The sequence below is a fragment of the Amblyomma maculatum genome, chromosome 1 (genome assembly GCF_055883805.1).
Source record: "Amblyomma maculatum isolate TAMU_Amacu chromosome 1, ASM5588380v1, whole genome shotgun sequence".
Lineage (NCBI taxonomy): Eukaryota > Metazoa > Arthropoda > Arachnida > Ixodida > Ixodidae > Amblyomma > Amblyomma maculatum.
This window is the reverse complement of record NC_139344.1, coordinates 430,534,688-430,553,225: the sequence shown is the minus strand read 5'-3', so window position 1 is coordinate 430,553,225 and position 18,538 is coordinate 430,534,688. Positions and strand designations below refer to the sequence as shown.

The following is an 18,538-nucleotide window of genomic DNA, read 5'->3' as shown; positions in this document are numbered from 1 at the left end:
CAGCATGCTCAATTTTCTCCATGTTATACTTCCTTATATCGGCCACCGTGCGCTTATTGATTAGCTTTGATATCTCGGCCAATTCGATCTGGTCTGTTGGATTGGAAGCTTTCATACACTGGTGTTTCTTAATCAAATCTTTCGTCTCCTTAGATAGCTTACCGGTATCCTCTCTATCCTACCGCCTACTTCTACCGCGCACTCAGTAATACTATCTCTGAAATTATTGTTCCTTGCCTCTAGGGTAATGTCGCCATCCTCAGTTAGAGCTGAATACCTATTATGTAGCGAGATCCTGAACTCTTCTGCCCTCCCCTTCGGTTTCTTTCTTACTAATCTGTTGCGTTCCTTCTTCAGATTTAGGCTAATTCGGGACGTCACCATCCTGTGGTCACTGCATCGCACTTTCCCGATTACCTCTACATCTTGCATGATGGCGGGGGTAGAACACATTATGAAGTCAATTTCATTTTTATCCTCTCCGTTAGGACTTTTCCATGTCCATTTCCGGTTTTTTCGTTTGCTGAAGAAGGTATTCATGATTCCTAAGTTATTGCGCTCTGCAAACTCAACTAGTACCTCCCCCCTGCTATTCCTAGAACCAATGCCATAGTCACCTACTGCCTTGTCTCCTGTCTGTTTTTTCCCTACCTTGGATTTGAAGTCGCCCATTAGTACAGTATACTTCGTCTTTACTTTTCGCATTGCCGATTCTACATCTTCACAGAAGCGTTCAACTGCCTGGTCATCAAAACTACATGTAGGTGCATAAGCCTGTACAACCTTCAGTTTATACCGCCTATTAAGCCTAATTACGATGCCTGCAACCCTCTCATTATTACTATAGAATTAATCTATATTACCCGCTATATACTTATTGACAAGGTGACAAGGAAACCTACTCCTAGTTGTCGCCTCTCTGGTAAACCTCGATAACACAGTACATACGGTTATAGTATACGGGAGGTTATAATATATCCCGATAACAGGAGGTGTGTCGATCCTTTATAAGCCGGTCATTTAACCCTCTCAAGCCTCGTGTTGAGAGGGCATCAACTGTCAGAGGCTTCATGCGTCCCTTAGCAAAAAACAGGCACACTAAAAATGTACTTCAAACGCATTGTATTTATTTCGTATTAATTTCGCATTTTTTTGTCCCAATGCCATACAAATATGTTATAAATATACTAGGAGTACAACACTGCATATCTTAATATAAATATGTTTAAAATATGCTTTTCGCCTATTGAGCATATTTCTAACATACTGAAAATGTACTTTCTTCAGCTTGGCAGGGTTCACAAAATCTTCCACCAATAGACTGACAATGTACTTTGAAAGTATTACTAATGTACTTGACCTATTTTTCATGCTGGGAGAAAGTACCCTTGGAATGGATTAAAAATATATGAAAAATAGGATGCGCTCATATTTTTTGGAGCATTACAAATATGTTGCAGTTATATTTTCCAAACCAAGAAAAATATACTAATAATATACTAAAAGCATAAATTTATACTATTCTCGGAATGCACTAAAAATACATGAAAAATGTGATGCGCTCATATTTTTGATGCATTACAAAAATGTTGCAAAAATGCACCAAAAATATAGCTGCCAAATGCTGAAAATACGTCCGACATTTTGAAAACTAGCTACCGAGAAACATAAATGAAGGGCAATACCGACAAACACCTCAATGCGACATTTGTGTCCATTGTCATGACCCTTTTTCATGCTCCTTGGGTGACAGTTTTCAAAAGTCAATGTTACTTAAGCTAACTTACCGTTATTTCCGTCCGTATTTTACCCACCCAGTCTGAATATATGTGACACAACTTCCTTTATATCTTTATTTGAAGAATTTGAGTACAATGACCCACCGTGGTGGTGCTGTGGTTAGGGTGCAAGACTTCTGTGCCCGAGGATGTGGGATCGAATCCTGGCCGCAGCAGCAACTTTTCGATGGAGGTGGAAAGCAAGGCGCCTGAGTGCTGTGCAATGTCAGTGCACATTAAAGAACCCCAGGTGGTCGAAATTTCCAAAGCCCTCCACTATGGAGTCTTTCATAGTACTCGCAGCAAACAATCTCGGCCATATCATATCACACATTAAATCACAATACAGTCCATGGAAAAGAAATACGCCTATGCCACTCAATATCTATTTACAGAGTTTAATTTTCAAGAAACAGTGCTACAATACACCAATATATAGAGTAACAAAACACTGATCTCGTGCTAAACGAAAGCAAGTAGAAAGTCCGGACCGCAGATCTGGATAGGTTCCAAACTTTGGACGCAACGTGGACTGAAAAGGAAGAAAACAAGACACAAATTAAAGTAGGCTTTTTAACATTCCAATTAACAATCATATACTGCTACAAGAACTAGCCTTAGAAACCAGATGGTTCGTTCCTTCTTAACATGGTTATGAATGATGACAAAACAAAAGTAAAAAAGCTGAGCTGGAGTTGGAAACCGCAATGTTTGAAACGCCGTATTTGAAATGTAGACTATGGCAAAGCCACCAACCTGTAATGGAAACCACAATGGGGCATTGTTTTTTTATCTGATCCTGACATGAATATAATAGTTCCATTTTTCAGAATAAAGGAGTGCGGGTTAGAATCTTGGAAGCATATTTTTTTTTTTTTTATCAGAGAATGAGAAATGAAACATACTTCCCGTTTATGCATGAGGTTCCATAGCGTGCATCAAAGAAAGGACCGAACACGAGCGCTCGTGTTCTGTCCCTTCTTTAATGTGCACTATGGAACCTCATGTAGATTACCCACTAGCCCGAACCCTGACCCTTTCTGTTTATGATTCCTTACTTGCTTTCTTCAATGCACTCTCTGCATTGTTGAATTTGTGACGCAAAAAACTCTGGACCATAGAGTAAGGTAGGTGGGGAAATTTTGACATCACATGAACTGAAGAGGAAGGAAACAAGACACAAATTAAAGCCCTCTTTTTAACATTTAAAACAATCAAATACTGTAACAAAATAATAAATACTGTAAGCTGTAACAAATATGGCAGCCCCTATTTACGCAAAATAAGTGAATAAAATTCTCAAATGCAGCCCGAATCTGGCCAGGTTAGATATACCAGTACCGCCCTTCTAAAAGCCGGTGTCATGATCACAGCTGACCGCATGCTTTCGTTGATTTATAAATGCAAGAATGGACAACTCTCGCAAAAAAAAAAAAAAAGATTAATGTGCCGCTTTTTAACATTCGCATCCACCATAGCTTATGCTACTCCGCACGTTCAGACGACAAGGATGGTCGGCTCTGGCAAAAAAACAAGAAAAAAAAAATCTCCGCTTCTTAACGTCCGCCCTAATCCATACTAATTTACAAAGAAATTTTGTTTTTACACAGCAGCATTTATATAAAAAAAAAACACTGTTATATTACGAACTTCACTGCATGAACAGTTTGTCTTTTAGCGGTGTAGAAAATACAAAACCCAAGTTTTCAAACCCTTCCCTTTCCGCTTAATCTTGAATGCATGCATTTGTGACTATAATACAAGCGAATTTGGAAGAAACAGCAAAAGAAACAAGTAAAGCTTTGGTAACATACAATTGCATACCTCAAAATATCAGTACAGTTGAAATTTTCTGTGGAGCCAAGCTGCTCCAAACAGGTGCTCTACCATTAATGTTACCCACAGAAAACCTTTTGACCAAACTTGGGACATCTCAATTAAAATCCTGACTGACGGCTGGAGGTACAAACATTGCCATCAAAAATTATAATAAGCTTCATGTGTTGATACAACTGCCATGAAATGGGTGCTCCCACTCAATACGAAACCAATTGGCGCTGTGAATGTTTTAACGGTGCCTGAAAGCCTGCAACTGCATTGCAGGTATAATAGGAATGGGATGTGCAAACTGAAAGTCTCAGCAATATAGACCACCAAGTTCAGTTTGATTCTTGTACTATAAGTTCTCAATGGTTTTTTCACATGAATGCAAACTAGCGCCCATATTGTAAACGTACCTCGACTCGACGCTCTACCACCAGTGCTTGGAGTGGAGAAAACAGCCACTCCTCCACTTCAGGGCCAATTAGGATTCATGAATCCAACTCGGCATTTCCTCTGACAAGTTCTCTCTCTACTCGAAGCAGCGCAAATGGCGTATGGGGATGAAATTAAGGCGTACTTTTGGCCCGAAAACTGTGTGCTAAAGTAGCACGCTTAGTTTTTCATGTTGAGTCAACAACCTTCGCAAGCAAGTTCGATGTTAAGAGCATAGTGGAACTTGTTCTGCGGGCTAGATGAAAAGGGTGGCTGTGAAAAACTACCAAAAATTCTTTTGCGCCTGGCAACAGTCGCTGCTGGTGACAGAGTTTTATTTCTTTGGTGTGAGATCTTCTCGCCCTTTGCTGCTTTGCCTTTTTTTTTATTGCCATGCTTTGACAGACATCAAAATACATTTGAAAAAAAAAAGTAAAAGCAGGCACTTTCTATGAACATGGCTTTGGCCTTCAGAGGGCTCGGGGGCAAACGGTGAAAACCAGCATGCTGCTTCACAGTGCGTTTCAGCGCATACACACTGAATTCGGAGCCCTAACTGAAAATGTGCTTGAAGAGAATGCCTTCGCTGGCAGCGAATATCCTTCCGTAGGACAAGCACACCAATGCACTCCCTCGACAGTGCCGCGCGTCCGAAGACGCACTACGTACCCTCAGGTGACAGGCAAGCCATTGATGCGTGGGGTGCAGCACAGATGTCCGCACAGCCCCACCGCGCCTTCGGTGCACCCCAGCTTACTGCATGTGACATGCTGTTCCCCCACGACAAGTTTGCCGCGTTCATCAGACAAGGCGAGCTATGGAAGGAGTGCGCCTCCCCCACAGCTCGAGTCCACCTGCAAGCAAGCTCACCATTAACCGTGAAATGCGCGCCTCAACTTTGCACTCAGTAGGCTCCGAAAAGTTGTTCACTTCATCGGCAACGACTTGAAATGTACCCACACCACAGACGCATAATGCGATAATCAATTACAGTACTGGTACAGGCGGCTGATCACAGTTATAAAAGCTCGGCACGGGCAGCAAGAGGCTACGGCCACACCTGTAAAACTATAACGTGCCAGATGTCCTGGGTCGCTGTCACTTTCAGCCAATGCTTTAGAGAAAGGTTTGGTGCATCCTCGTCATATCCACTTTCGTGAAGTTTGGTATACCGTAGAACAAAGTCCACACAGCGAGCAAACGATGTGATGTCCTCAGTGTTTACAAGTGGAGTGGTCGAGGAGCGGCGCCAAGGCAGCGGCACTGCGGACTAGAGATTCTTGAGAAAACTCGAGTTCTCTCTGCCACTGTTGGGAGTTATTCGAGTGGAGGTTGTTTTCTGAAACGAAAAACGGGCCTCGGGGGCCGCTTGGAGTAGAAGTTAGAGTGAAGGCGCAGTCGTGAATATGGCGGTAAGACTAACTGCCACATTCACGACATGCCTTCACTGCAACTTCTACTCCAGGCCGCTTGGAGCGGCAGATCTGTTTTTTTTTTCTTTTTTTTTTTGCCAGAGTCGACCATCCTTATAGTCTGAACGTGCGGCGTAGCATAAGCTTTGATAACTCTGATCAGCTGCCGGTACCAGTACTGTAATTGATCATCGCATTACACTTTTGTGGCATGGGCACATTTCAAGTCGTCACTGGTAAGCGAAAGTTTCGTGGCTTGCCCTGCGCGATGGCTTCCCCAGACGACGGTGGACTTGCAGGGGAGCAGTGTGTTACATGCAGTAAATTGGGGGAACTGGAGGTGCGGAGAAGCTGTGCGGACATCTGTGCTGCACCCCACGCATCAGTGCCTTGCCCATCGCAGTCGAAGAAGCGCATTCATTTACTCATCCTACAGAGCGATATTTGCAGTCAGCAAAGGGCATGGCTTTTCAAGCAGGTTTTCAATTATGGCTCCGAACTTGTCCGAAAGAGACTGGGCAATCAATGAACAGAAGGGTAAATGAACATCGGGCAGACACAGGCAAAAACCTCCCAAAAGCAGCTTCCCAGCATTTCAATCAGATGGGCCGTAAGGTTATTGAAATTTATTTATTTATTCTCCATGTTGGGCTTTAAATCTTCAAGGGACGCAAAATATAGGGTGGCATATCTAATCCATAAATTTAGAAGATTGGAACCAACAGGAGCAAATATTGTTACGTGGAAACTATGTATTTACAGTATATTTAAACGCCTCAACAAGCATAGCCGCGAGCAGCAACATGGAACCAGGCCCACTTTGTTGTCATCTCCTTGTCCCTTCCAAGAGGCAAGTGAAGGAAACACTTCGTTGTCGTTATCTTGCAACAATATCTTAAAAGAAGCATTAGTATTCCTTAAATATGTTTCCTCTCTGCCACAACTAGTCATGACAACAATCCCATAAAGTGTAAATAGTACACTTTATTCATAGCATATGTACATACTCTGTATCCCCGCCCCCCTCCTGTAATAGCAAAAGCTCCAAGTGTTTTTTCAAACATGTTCGTTTCTCATTACTTCTTACTTTGGTTCCCCCTTGAATCGTTTCAGATAATGCCATGCTTGGCAGGTATAGTATACTCTGATTTGTTGTTATTTTAATTTTTTTGTCCTTCTCTCCCCTTTCCAAAACCTCTTGATAGCTGTTCCCATGCAGCTAGCTGTATTGCTCATCAGGTCCCTTTGGAATGCTTGTCCCTTTCAATGTATGAAGGAGCACTGAAGAAGGGTAAAAGGGGTACAAGAATGCTGAATTGGGTGAGTTGGTGCGTTTGCATTTGTCCTTGTCTTCTTTGCGCTACGTTTCCTAAAATGTGAAAGGGGTACATCTCAGTTTGCAGGTCGAGCCAACGTTTCGACAAGTGGACTTGTCTTCGTCTGGGCAAAGCGATGATCAGTGGCAGGGGTTTAAATACGCTGTTGCTTCCAAAGAAGAAAAGCTGTGGAGGTGAAAGTGGGTGAGAATAAAGCAGGTGAAGGAGTGGGGAGGGGAAGATGGGTGAGAAGATGAGAAGAATGTAGGTCATGGAGTGAACAAAAAAAAAAACATCTTCAGTATGTATTTCTCAGCCTGGAACCAGGGATCCTGTGTCCAGCAAAAGAAGTAAAGCAGCATACCAGCAAAAACTACAATACCGGGTAGATGATTAGTCACCACTTAAGAGAATCCCTTAAGTATATTCCCTATGCAATATAACTATTCGGGGAAACAATCCCACATAGCGTTAATTGTACAGTTTATTCACAACGCATGTACACTCTATTCCCTTCTGCAATAGAATAAGCTGTACATGCTTCTCCAAACACATTTCCCCCTTATCACTTGTTGCTTGAGTTTGTCCTCAAACTTTTTCTTTTGCATGTCATTTGTGGTTCACTGTGCAGTTATTATCCTGTGACTTTGTACTAACCTCCCCCCCCCCACCACCACCAGCTCTGCAGAAAGTTTTAAGAATTGGCCCCCTTAGATATATTCCTTATCAGGGCCCTTTGCAAAGCCTGTCCCTCTTAAGTGGTGACAAATCATCTACCCGGTATTTTAGTTTTTCCTGGTATGCTGCTTTTACTTCTTTTGCAGGCCACCACAAGATCCCTGGTTCCAGGCAGAGAAATACATACTGAAGATTTATTTATTTTTTCACTGCATGACCTACTTCCTTCTCACCCATCCTCCCCTCCACACTCCTTCACCTACTTTCTTCTCACCCACTTTCCCCTCCTAATCTTTTCTTCTTCGAAAGCAAAAGAATATTTAAACCCTTGCCAGTGATAATCACTTTGCCCAGACTTTCTCCCCCCCCTCCCTAGATTGTCTTCTTCGGAAGCAAAACCGTATTTAAAACCTCCACCAGTAATTGTGCTGCCCAGACGAAGACAAGTCCCCTTGTCGAAATGTTGGCTCGGCTTGCTAACTGAGGCTCCCCCTCTACACTTGTTCAGTGCTCTTTCATCCTACAAGCGAATTCCCTACTTTGATCTAATAGATGTGCCACCTTCATGGTCCCAACAGCGCAACAAACATTGTTTAGACTTGATGTTAAATTCTTCTGTTCATAGTAAAACTGAAGGTGTATCTGGGATGATTAGATTTCTTACTGCTTAGACTGTGCAGCTCTGTCAGGTCAATTTTCAGTGCCCCAATGAGGCATTTACACTACCCAACTTGACACACAGTACTTTCTGAGAGAATCATGCTTAGCAACGGGTATAAAAAAATAATGCAGAATAGGTGCCGCTTATAAAGGGCTACAGGTTAACTTAATTTTCATTGCATCAGTTGATCAACACTTACAGGACAGCCAAAACACTCAGTACCTCCAGTATTTCCTGCTGCTGCACCAGCCATCCCAGAAGTATTGAAGACGTCAACAAGTTCTGGCAACTCTATAAAACAACAGAACATTACAGAAAGAAAACATGAGCAACACTGCACATTGGAGCTTCAGATGGGTGAAGTTTAAATTTCGCAAACTTATTTAGCTACCGACAGCACAGAGCAACACAAAGATGCTACTCAGCTAGAAATCATTTGCACTATGTCGTGCAGCAACCAACAATGCTACTGAGTAAAACTTATTTGCCTTTGTCTGGGCCTTAGAAAATAACCTTTTTTTTTTTTTCATTTGCTCCTGCACAAGGTCTGCAGACATAACCAGAAAGGTATCACTTGCAGAGTTTAGAAATCGTCCTTGAGGTGGCACCACAAAAGGCAGCTATGTATTGTACTACCAACGCCGATTGATTAGTGTACATAAAGCAATACCTACAGGAAGAAGGTGTGCCTACATACGCACCCGCCAGCTGCTCGGTTAAATGGACTCACTTGCTCAAAATAATGCGCAATGGTCTCAACTGCCTCAGATGAAACAGACAAAGCGAGAACTCAGATTAAAATATTCAAGGTGCATTCTGAATGAGTGAGCCCAAGAAAATTTGCACTTTTCTTTCTAGATGCAAGATTTCTGGTTCCCAATTCAACGAAAATGTTTGTACTCTAAAAAAGTAGTCGCATACAGTGCTAAGTCGGAACGACAAGCACTGTATCGCAACAGTGCTCAGATAACAACATTTTAGCGCACATTATTTGGATTACATAACTGGTATCAAAGCCTCCCTTGACCTTCACCCACTGGAAATTCCGACGGAAAATTGCACAACTTTGTCCTCATTGACCAAACTTGCTCTTAGAGTTGCCACTAGGCACTTCTTGTTGCCATTATAATTCAATGAGCGTTCAGCGTCTTCATGGTAACACCGATGCTTTCAACAGGTCCTTTTTTCCTAGGCCAATCGCAGCATGGAATAAATTATCCGAATCAATAGCCTCCAAGCATGACATTTAAATTTACGGCTATACTTGCTGCCGATCTAAACGAACAACTACAATGGTTTCCTTTCTGTGCAATTTTTATTCTTTCGAGTTTATGTGATTGTGGTCTATGTTGCATTTGTTTTTGCTCTTATACTGCCATAGTCTGTTTTAGGAGTTTTTGAATTGTGCTCAGGTACAATTTATGGTATTCTTGTATTGCTGTTGTATTACTGCATTGTAGTGCCTGTTCTCGTTTTTCATTTCCTGACCGCTGATACATATGTTATCGATCCCCCCCCCCCCCCCCCCCCAATGTAATACCCCACTTGGGGCCTTTAAGGGATAGAAAAGGATGATGATAATGATGATGAGACAGACTATTTGGCTGGCAGAAAATGTCTGCTCCTTTCCAGCTCTTCAACACAGTAAAGGTTATGTGAATGCATAACTTTTTCTATCACGCAAACAAGACAGGCAGTCTTTTGCTCGTGCCAATAACTTTGGCATGTAATTATGCGACATAGTACAGCTAGAAGCAATATAAGAGAGAACACAGGAGCACGTGGCCTCCACACTTTGCAAAGTGCTGCCACCGACATGTGATCAGAATCAGCAGTAAAGGCGCACGCAAAGTAAGCTTGGACGGCTCCTCTTTCCGAGGATGCCCTTTACATTATTTCTTTAAACAAAGAAATAAGTGGTCAGTGGTACCATATACTCATGGATTGACCCATAATTTGATGAAGATTGGACACAGACATGGCATCCGGATTGTGTCCTGCGACATAAAACAGAGCCAAAGGCAAGTTTGCTCGAGTGAATAACCAGGAGTTTAAGTCTAGATGCCAAACTGCGCACCAGACCAGGTACTCCGATTGTATCCAGGGGATTGTCTACCAGATTCCCTTACATTGTGGGAAGCAATACATTGATTAAAACTTCCTGCTGGGCGAGTTGGTAGTTCATCTTGATGTAGGTTTTTTTTTTTTTTTTTAGCGCAAACGTCTCGCCTTTCTTGTCTTTGTTTGCGCTAAAAAAAAAAAACCTACATCAAGCAGTACATTAGACAAACAGGAAGATTCATTAATGACAAAATTAGAGAGCACGCTGCAGCAATATCGGGGAAGTCAGACACCAACCTCGCAGTGCACTGTAGAGGCTGCTTTATTTGTATTTGCAAAGACCAAAAATGTCCAGCTGACCTTCACAATGTGAAGGTTTTGAGAAGGAATAAGGACAGGTTAACAAGGAAAATTTTCGAAGCACGTGCAATCAGGAGCTCGGAAGACCAGTGTGTTACCACGCCTTCAGTGGTACTGTTGAAAAAGGAATCAGATTACGCTTGTTGGCAGGATGTTAAAGATAAGGAATAAGTTAGCTGCAGAGGTAAAGTGAAGGGAGAAAAGATGCGCGGGTTCAGATCAATATAGTTGTCAGTGCAGCGTTGTCCTTGTGTCTGTGTGCGCTTCTTCGGTTTTGTTCCCCTGCTCTGCTGCCTCCTTCCAAGATGTTACACCAATTAGCTCAACATTCTACTCTATTATTGTTCAACTGAGTGATTTCATGTGAAAACCAAAGCCTTGAATGTACACGGCATTGCGCTCCACTGTTTAGGGTATTTAAAAGGCAATAGATGAGAAATGTATGTGACAGTCAAGCACAGCAAAACTGAACATGCCGCGCCTACATTTCTTGCCATCACTCCCTTGGGTTTCGCCCTGCAGCTCGGAAATTTCTTTCTTTCCCTACTTCTTGCTACGCTTTTCCGCTCTTTTACTTCTGAGTGAACTGCACCACCTTCCTTCCATATTCATAGCCACCTTTACTTTTTTATCCTATGCACTGCATTCTTTCCTTCACGGTTCTAAGGCTTATGTAAAGTTGGCTCCTTAGTGTTGGTGAGCCTGATGATAAAGCCATTAAAAAAGCAGTTTTGCATTTTTTGTTCTTTTTTTATATCTGCCCTTCGATTCTAAGTAGTGCGTGTGCAGTGATGTAATTTCAAGGGAAGTACATCCCCGTGGCCAGGTGCACTTTACGACAACTGATTATTACCAAAAATGTTTTTACCATTTAGGCAAAAGATGTCACTTATGGAAGAGGAACTGGGACTTCAGTTTCATTTTACTATATCCGAGTTTACTATAGTGGGGTTCCACTGTATTAGCACTGCGCTGCGTGTTCGTTTATTGTTAGTTTTGCTGAGCTAAGACAGTGCACTCTTAGACAGGCCCTCCAATGGTTAACCGGCTTCAAGACATAGCAATAAATGAACCAGCTGTGAATGGACCCCTTTCTAAGTCAAACCAGAGCTTTGAAATCAATACTGGGTTGCAGGCAGTCACAAATTTGCAGTGATGGCAGATAGGACTGGGACAGGCATTGAAAAACATTCTTCATCATATGTCTAATTCTGCACATGCACCATGCCAATCATTTAATGTGCCAGAGAGTGCCATGTAATGATTGATCACAGGCCCTTAATTGTGACACTCAATTGTACCGTGAAAATCCTTCCCCATTTACAAAAGTAATCATTAGCTGTAACATGACCTGTAGAAATTGACACAGAGAGCTGAGGCTGTGTGATCACTACATGCATAATATGATGCTGCATTCCCAGGCCATTAAAATTGCAAACAAGCCATTCATTTCTCCAGTAGACACAATATGAAAAATTTTTGACTGATTTTAACTCTTATTTATGTGGAGGATCATAATATTGCAAAAGTGTATTTAAATTGCCAATGACAATTTTTTATTCAATATGAGTTATGCATAGATAAGCCTTCTAACTACTTCAACATAGCCAAAAACATGTAGTTGCTTACCTTTTGATCTAATTCCAGCCTAAGATGCTGTCTCCCCCTTTCGTTTTCCTGGCTTCTATTATACAAAAAAGAAACACCATAATTTTTTTTTTTTCGAAAATGAGGTTTAACTGCTTAAACACAAACAATTTAGAACTGATTCCTAGCTTTTAACAAGCAGCAGTCATTCATCACTAAGAGGCCTGGAGGAATGTAAGAGACTAATTATAATGAAGAATGCAATTTGAACATTATTTTCAATAGCAAGCTGTGGTACTTAAGAGAATAGTGAAAGCTTTGCATCAACACTAAGGCAACAGGTGATGCCACCAAGCTGCCCATTAAGGCTCAGAAAAATAATTTATTTTGCCAATGTACTGCATGTTAAACTCGCTGAAATTGGTGTGCCAGACTTACTGAATAACATAAAAAGCTTTCTGCTGAATAATTTGACAATCTACCAGCTCCAAGATGCTGTGGAGCTGGCCGATACACATGGGGTTCACGACCACCCTGTACAGGATTTCTGGCTCAAACAGGCTTCTGCAGCACACTGCTAACTCGAATAAGGAAGTTGCTACATGATGATCTTAAAACATATCTTAATGGCCTGCAGATCTGTTTAATTTCTGACTCTGTCTCAGGGATTAGATTGCAAACGTAAGCATTTTATGCTGTTGTCAAAGAAGGAAAACAATACATTTTTACAGAAATCTAAAAAGCAATACAAAACATTTTCTCATTATGGCCTATAACACACGAATGGAAGGTACAGAAGACAGAAACCTTGCTGGTCTTCAGTCGATGGGCATCACCATATCCCTCCTCTTCCTCAAGCATTTCATTCAGTAATATTTCCAGATTGCTGCGCACAGCTAGGAAGAAGAAAACCTATTAGCAGACATTCTCATACCCGTCTTTGCTTCACTCTATATTATGGCTTGTGAATGACATCACTTGCCTTAACATACAAATGGCACAGTTCAAAATTGAGCTCTTGCTCTGAAAAAGCAATGACTACGTTCATATTTGTTTTTACATATCGAACACCCTGGGCGGGGACACTTATATCCCCACCCACGGTGTCCGATATGCAAGAACAAAAATGTTGAAGCCGACATTCACCACTTGCTGTGGGACTGCCCAGCACTGAAATTGACACGAATCCGGCACTTGGCGATAGCTAGCCTACCAGCAAACAATCCTGCCTCGTATATCACCTGGACGGAGGGACATCATGCTCACTCCTTCACTTCATAAAATCACCCAACCTTTTTCCAATAATTTAATCATTTCTTCATTCTTCATCTCATACCCTACTGATGCCCTTAGGCAGTAAATATCGTTAAAAAAAAAAAAACAGACGGCACAAGCAGGCAATGTACTTTGCGGTTCTAACCAAAAAACATTGATAAACATTCGCCGGTAAAAAAAAATTACGGCATCTGAAAAACCCAATAACGCCGGTTTTTGGTATCTAGGACCAGTTCTTGGCGAAAAACTTTCCTCTTCCGTCCCTTCAGAGTACAGAAACAAGCATAAAGTATTTTAACCATGGCTCCACTTGTTTACGTCACTGCAAAATCCGGACACTGCGATATGTGCCAAAAGTCTTTCTGTGGTGTGACATCGTATTTTTTTCTCCCTTAATACCAACGTTGGGGGAAAAAAAATTACTGCACTGTCGACATATTGAGTACTACGTGCATGCCCCTTCTCCCCAAGGAGGGCCGTAAATATAAATAACCAAAGAACCTGGGAGACCCTGCACAGCTCTGACCCTGAGACCCAGCTGGGCGCGATCAACCTGACCGAAGAACAACGCGCACCAGCCAGCATCCGAGGCGAAGCGCCAGACGCGGGTGGAGGAGATACGCGAAGTCTATTCCTCCTTCTTGATAAACATGCATGCATACCGCCACAGCGAAATAGCAACGCTATCTGGCTCAATGCAAGGGCGCCAGTTCTACATCTGCAAAAAATACAATAACAGTCTGTATACTTACGGCTGAACTTGACAGCTTGCGCGACGAGCAGCTTTGATGAGCCAGTTGCCCGCCGTTTTTTATCCTCTCGGGCCAGGCAACGTTTATCCGATTGACCTTCTGTGAAGGGCCGCTGAACGTCGGCAAGGTTTTTGAGTTACGTTTGACGACTACGTCGTGCCCCTGAATTACATTAACAAACTCTACAGCAAAAGACTCATCGGGAAATTGGAACAGCGCGAACTTGAACAAGGTATCACATGTCACCAATGGATCCCAAAATGGCCTAATCGCACGTGTGTCGCACCCGCCACCTATAAGGAGTAAATAATGTTTCTGTCTCTTCTTTTAGTAGTAACTCACACCATTTAGCTCAAATATAGCCCTTGTTATTCTATTTTAACGATCTTTTTCCTCATTTATTTTTTTTTTCACTTATGACATCTTTTTACCATGTATACAAGCATGGCCTCCGAGATCACCAAACGGTGATCTCGGAGGCCGTAATACAAGCAACTTTTTTTATATATTTATTTTTCAAATTTTATAGGCCTACACGACACATTTTTGTCTCGCTTGACATTGACACACACAATGTTCTTACACAGCTCCTTCTGCATCTGCTTTTGTGTCTGCTTAGGTTTTGTAACGCACCATAATGTGTACAGCTTCATATACAAAGGCGTAGCAATTTCATTATCAACTCCATTCTTATTTTATTTTTATTTTTTTGTCAATTAGCGGTCGCCGTCGTCAGACAAGTCGTACTGCATGTTGCTCCTTTTGCCCGGAAGTTAACGAAGAACTCGTCCGCAGCGTTATGAGGACGATTGTTCGAGAGGATAACAATTCGGCTTTCTCGCTGTCTCGGCATCATTTCACTAGAACTGCTAGCTGAGAGGCGCACACGACCACAAAACATCAGTCATGATGTATGTGCACCCCTCGAATGTATTCAGGAAAACAAAAGGGACACAGGAGGTTTAGGAGGTATGATCTAGTCCTGAAAGTGGAATACGTGAGTCCCTCTTAATCACTTGAGTAAGAGACAGAGAAGATCGGCATCGTGGCCATCGTGGCCACGGACGTTCCGCCACGCTACGCTCTGTGGCCATTTCAACGTGTTAGCAAACACATCGCAAGACATCGTCGCTACCGTATTCAGCTGATTGTAGTACATATGTGAAAGAGCATATGTGTGATCCGTACTAAGCTCGCCATACGTGTCTGACACGACGTCCCGTATATTTGCTTGTGTTATATACGTGATCGGGATTGGGGCAGGGGGTCGGTAGAACACTGCGTGGGAACGGGCCGCGGGCCGGGGCTTTCTGTGTATACAGGTTCTTTCGGAAATGAAGGAAACCTGCCGCTGAATTTGGTCCAGTGATTTATTTGACGCCGAATAAAAGAAAGCGTATTGTAGACAAAGGAGTAGAAGTTCTTCCCAAAACTCTCTCGACGAAACCTTTGCTTCTACAGATACTACTGCCCTTAATTCTCTGTTGAGAATACTATTACTGTAAGTTTCTTTCTTTTTTTTTTTTTGTCTCATCTTGGCTTATTTTTATGTACTGGCGGTAAGCAGTACATTTTTAAGGCGTCTGCGCATGCAGACTTTGTCGGGCCTGGGGCGGGCCTAGTGGAAACGCGGGCCAGGTACGCGCCTGGTTCATGTGTGCATGGGCCAGGCCCCGTCCCAGGCTTGGAGTTATGGGCCCGGGCTGGGCTCGGCCTTTAAACGGTGGGCATGGGCCGGGCCCGGACCGGAAAGTCAGGTGCAGTGCTCTAGTCATGGGGTCGAGCGTGTGTTAATGCTGGAAGCACGTAGAGCATGAAAGCTTGCAGCGCGAACCCAGGACCCTTTTTGCAAGAAATTTCTATAAGCCAGCCAGATATATCAACTGGGAATTAAGTTCTATAAACAAATTAGACCATGCAATTTACCATGGGCAGTATCAAATAACTATATATGGTCCTTGAAGAAAAAAAACTATGGCAATTAGACCATAATCGTTCAGCGGTTCAATTGTGCAAGTGCGTTACTGCAGGAAAGCCAAATTCAATTTCGAGCGACCCGGGAATTAATCTTGTGCCTGAACGTTCGTTTCAACTTGGATACCGCGGCTGCGCTCATGTACCCATGCATGCATGTTCAACGGACAGTCCTTCACGCTCTTCAGCGTTTGAATTTTTATCCCGAGAATGAAAACGAGTGAATTAAAACGATGTAGGCCAAGGATTCTGTGGCTTAAAGGCTACTGTTGCAAGGTAGTTTTCACAAAATACAAAAGGCAGGTGGCGCATAGTACCACTTAATTTCAGTGGTATGTACATTTACGTTCATGATCTACACTATTCACCAGATATGTGGCAGTTATCTATTTAATCACCACACCAACCACACCAAACCATAGATCCATAGAGTTAATCGACAAACACACACCGCTTTGCCAAGGGAAGGCCTAGGCCTAGCTGTAAAGGCAGGACGATTTCTGGATACGTTTTATTGGACTGCTTCGTCGATGTGCGTTCTGTGAAAAAAAGGGGGACTGTGGAACCTGTGGAACGACGCGCGCTATGCCTTTAAGGTGCAAACGCCACCTTGAGCAAGATATGTGCTCATGCACAGAAAAACAGAAAATCGGCGGTTCAGAATGCACATGGCTGCCGAGACCTCTCATGCCTCTTCGAGCGGTGGAGCTTCTGACTTCGACGCCCCCAGTTTGGCGAGATCTACGACGGCGACAGTTCTACCGACCACTCTGCAGTAGTACAAGGCGGCCGGACAGGTAAATATATACGTTCGAACTCGGTTGGCTAAAGACGCGCGGACAGACTTTACTCAAATCTGGGCTTGCTTTCATGGTGTTAATTCATTTCATTTGAAAACATACAGCCGAGTCTAATAATTGTTTTGGGGTCGGAAAGCGCGATCTTTGAGGAGCGTCTCATTTGCATAAGTGTGTGCGCAGTCGAGATCTCTCGTAAAAAAAAAAAAAAAAAAGTGGCGGAAGGGGGGGGGGGGGGGTTATAAGTACGCCAAACATCCCGGAAGTTGCTACTTTGAATCTCTCACTGCCTGGGCGCTGGACATTGCACTGACGCCATGTTTACTGACCTTTTACAGTAATTGGCACGGTATTCCGTACAGCACCTTCATAGACTAAGTGTCATCTTAAATAAGCTCTCTGCTCCCAGTGGGCTGCAACCTATGAGAGTAGGAGGAGGGGGGAGGGAGGGGGGGGGAAGGGGCTTTGTTTTAAGCTGCATCATATATGCAATCACAAATAATGGAACTTCCAGCAACAGGCACTTAGAGAGAAAACCAGAACCCCGCATAATCTTTGTTTAGCTGTTGAGAGACCTTGTCGAGATGCAAAAACAGGATTTCTAGGAGGTCCCTTTTTGTGAGGTGATCTGCACTGTGCCAGGTGATAGTGACTGGAGAAGTGATTTTAATGGTTTACTGTGAATCTCACAGTCCTGTGGTGATAGACAACATTGAAAAAATGGAACTGCACAATAAATGAGATGATGAGGAAAATATTTTTCTGCCACCACCGTCACAATTACCCTACATCTCTCAAATAGTTCCATCAATGTTTTTCTGCCGCTTTGGAGGAGGAAAACAGGCCATATCAATGTGAGTCCAGGACTAGTCTTTTATGCATTACCTCCACGTCTGATTGTTAAATAGCTTGTGCTTGGATTCTGTGAGCTGAAATTAAACTAATGCATCACCCTTGCCCTAACTCTACTATTTTAGTTCCATGCGGTTAACATATGAACCAGGATATATTATTTACATTATTAGATATATAGCATAGTAGGAAGGGCCGCTGTGTGTGTGTGTGTGTGTGTGTGTGTGTGTGTGTGTGTGTGTGTGTGTGTGTGTGTGTGTGTGTGTGTGTGTGTGTGTGTGTGTGTGTGTGTGTGTGTGTGTGTGTGTGTGTGTGTGTGTGTGTGTGTGTGTGTGTGTGTGTGTGTGTCTGTGTGTGTGTGTCTGAGTGCGTGCGTGTGTGTGTGTGTGTGTGTGTGTGTGTGTGTGTGTGTGTGTGTGTGTGTGTGTGTGTGTGTGTGTGTGTGTGTGTGTGTGTGTGTGTGTGTGTGTGTGTGTGTGTGTGTGTGTGTGTGTGTGTGTGTGTGTGTGTGTGTGTGTGTGTGTGTGTGTGTGTGTGTGTGTGTGTGTGTGTGTGTGTGTGTGTGTGTGTGTGTGTGTGTGTGTGTGTGTGTGTGTGTGTGTGTGTGTGTGTGTGTGTGTGTGTGTGTGTGTGTGTGTGTGTAAGGGGGGGGGGGCACATGCACTTCAGCATGTTGCATAGAGCTCTGCATTCGAAGCTTTACTTGAATGTATGTTAACGGTGTGCCCGATCTTTCATGAAGTCGGCTGATTTAATGTCGGACATCTATGCTCTTTGTT

The 18,538-nt window shown here is 43.0% G+C and overlaps 1 long non-coding RNA gene across 2 annotated transcripts; it reads right to left on the bottom strand.

Moving 5' to 3' along the window:
• Window positions 1-2,162: 2,162 nt before the first annotated feature.
• LOC146209377 (uncharacterized) lies at window positions 2,163-14,407 on the bottom strand. 2 transcript variants are annotated; one of them, XR_014706334.1, is made up of 5 exons: window positions 14,137-14,407; window positions 12,917-13,005; window positions 12,152-12,206; window positions 8,301-8,392; window positions 2,163-2,310 (listed from the first exon to the last, which is right to left on the bottom strand). It is a non-coding gene; the product is annotated as an uncharacterized LOC146209377 (long non-coding RNA). The 2 variants fall into 2 exon arrangements; XR_014706337.1 differs by having other exon boundaries at window positions 8,324-8,392; window positions 14,137-14,406.
• Window positions 14,408-18,538: the final 4,131 nt, after the last annotated feature.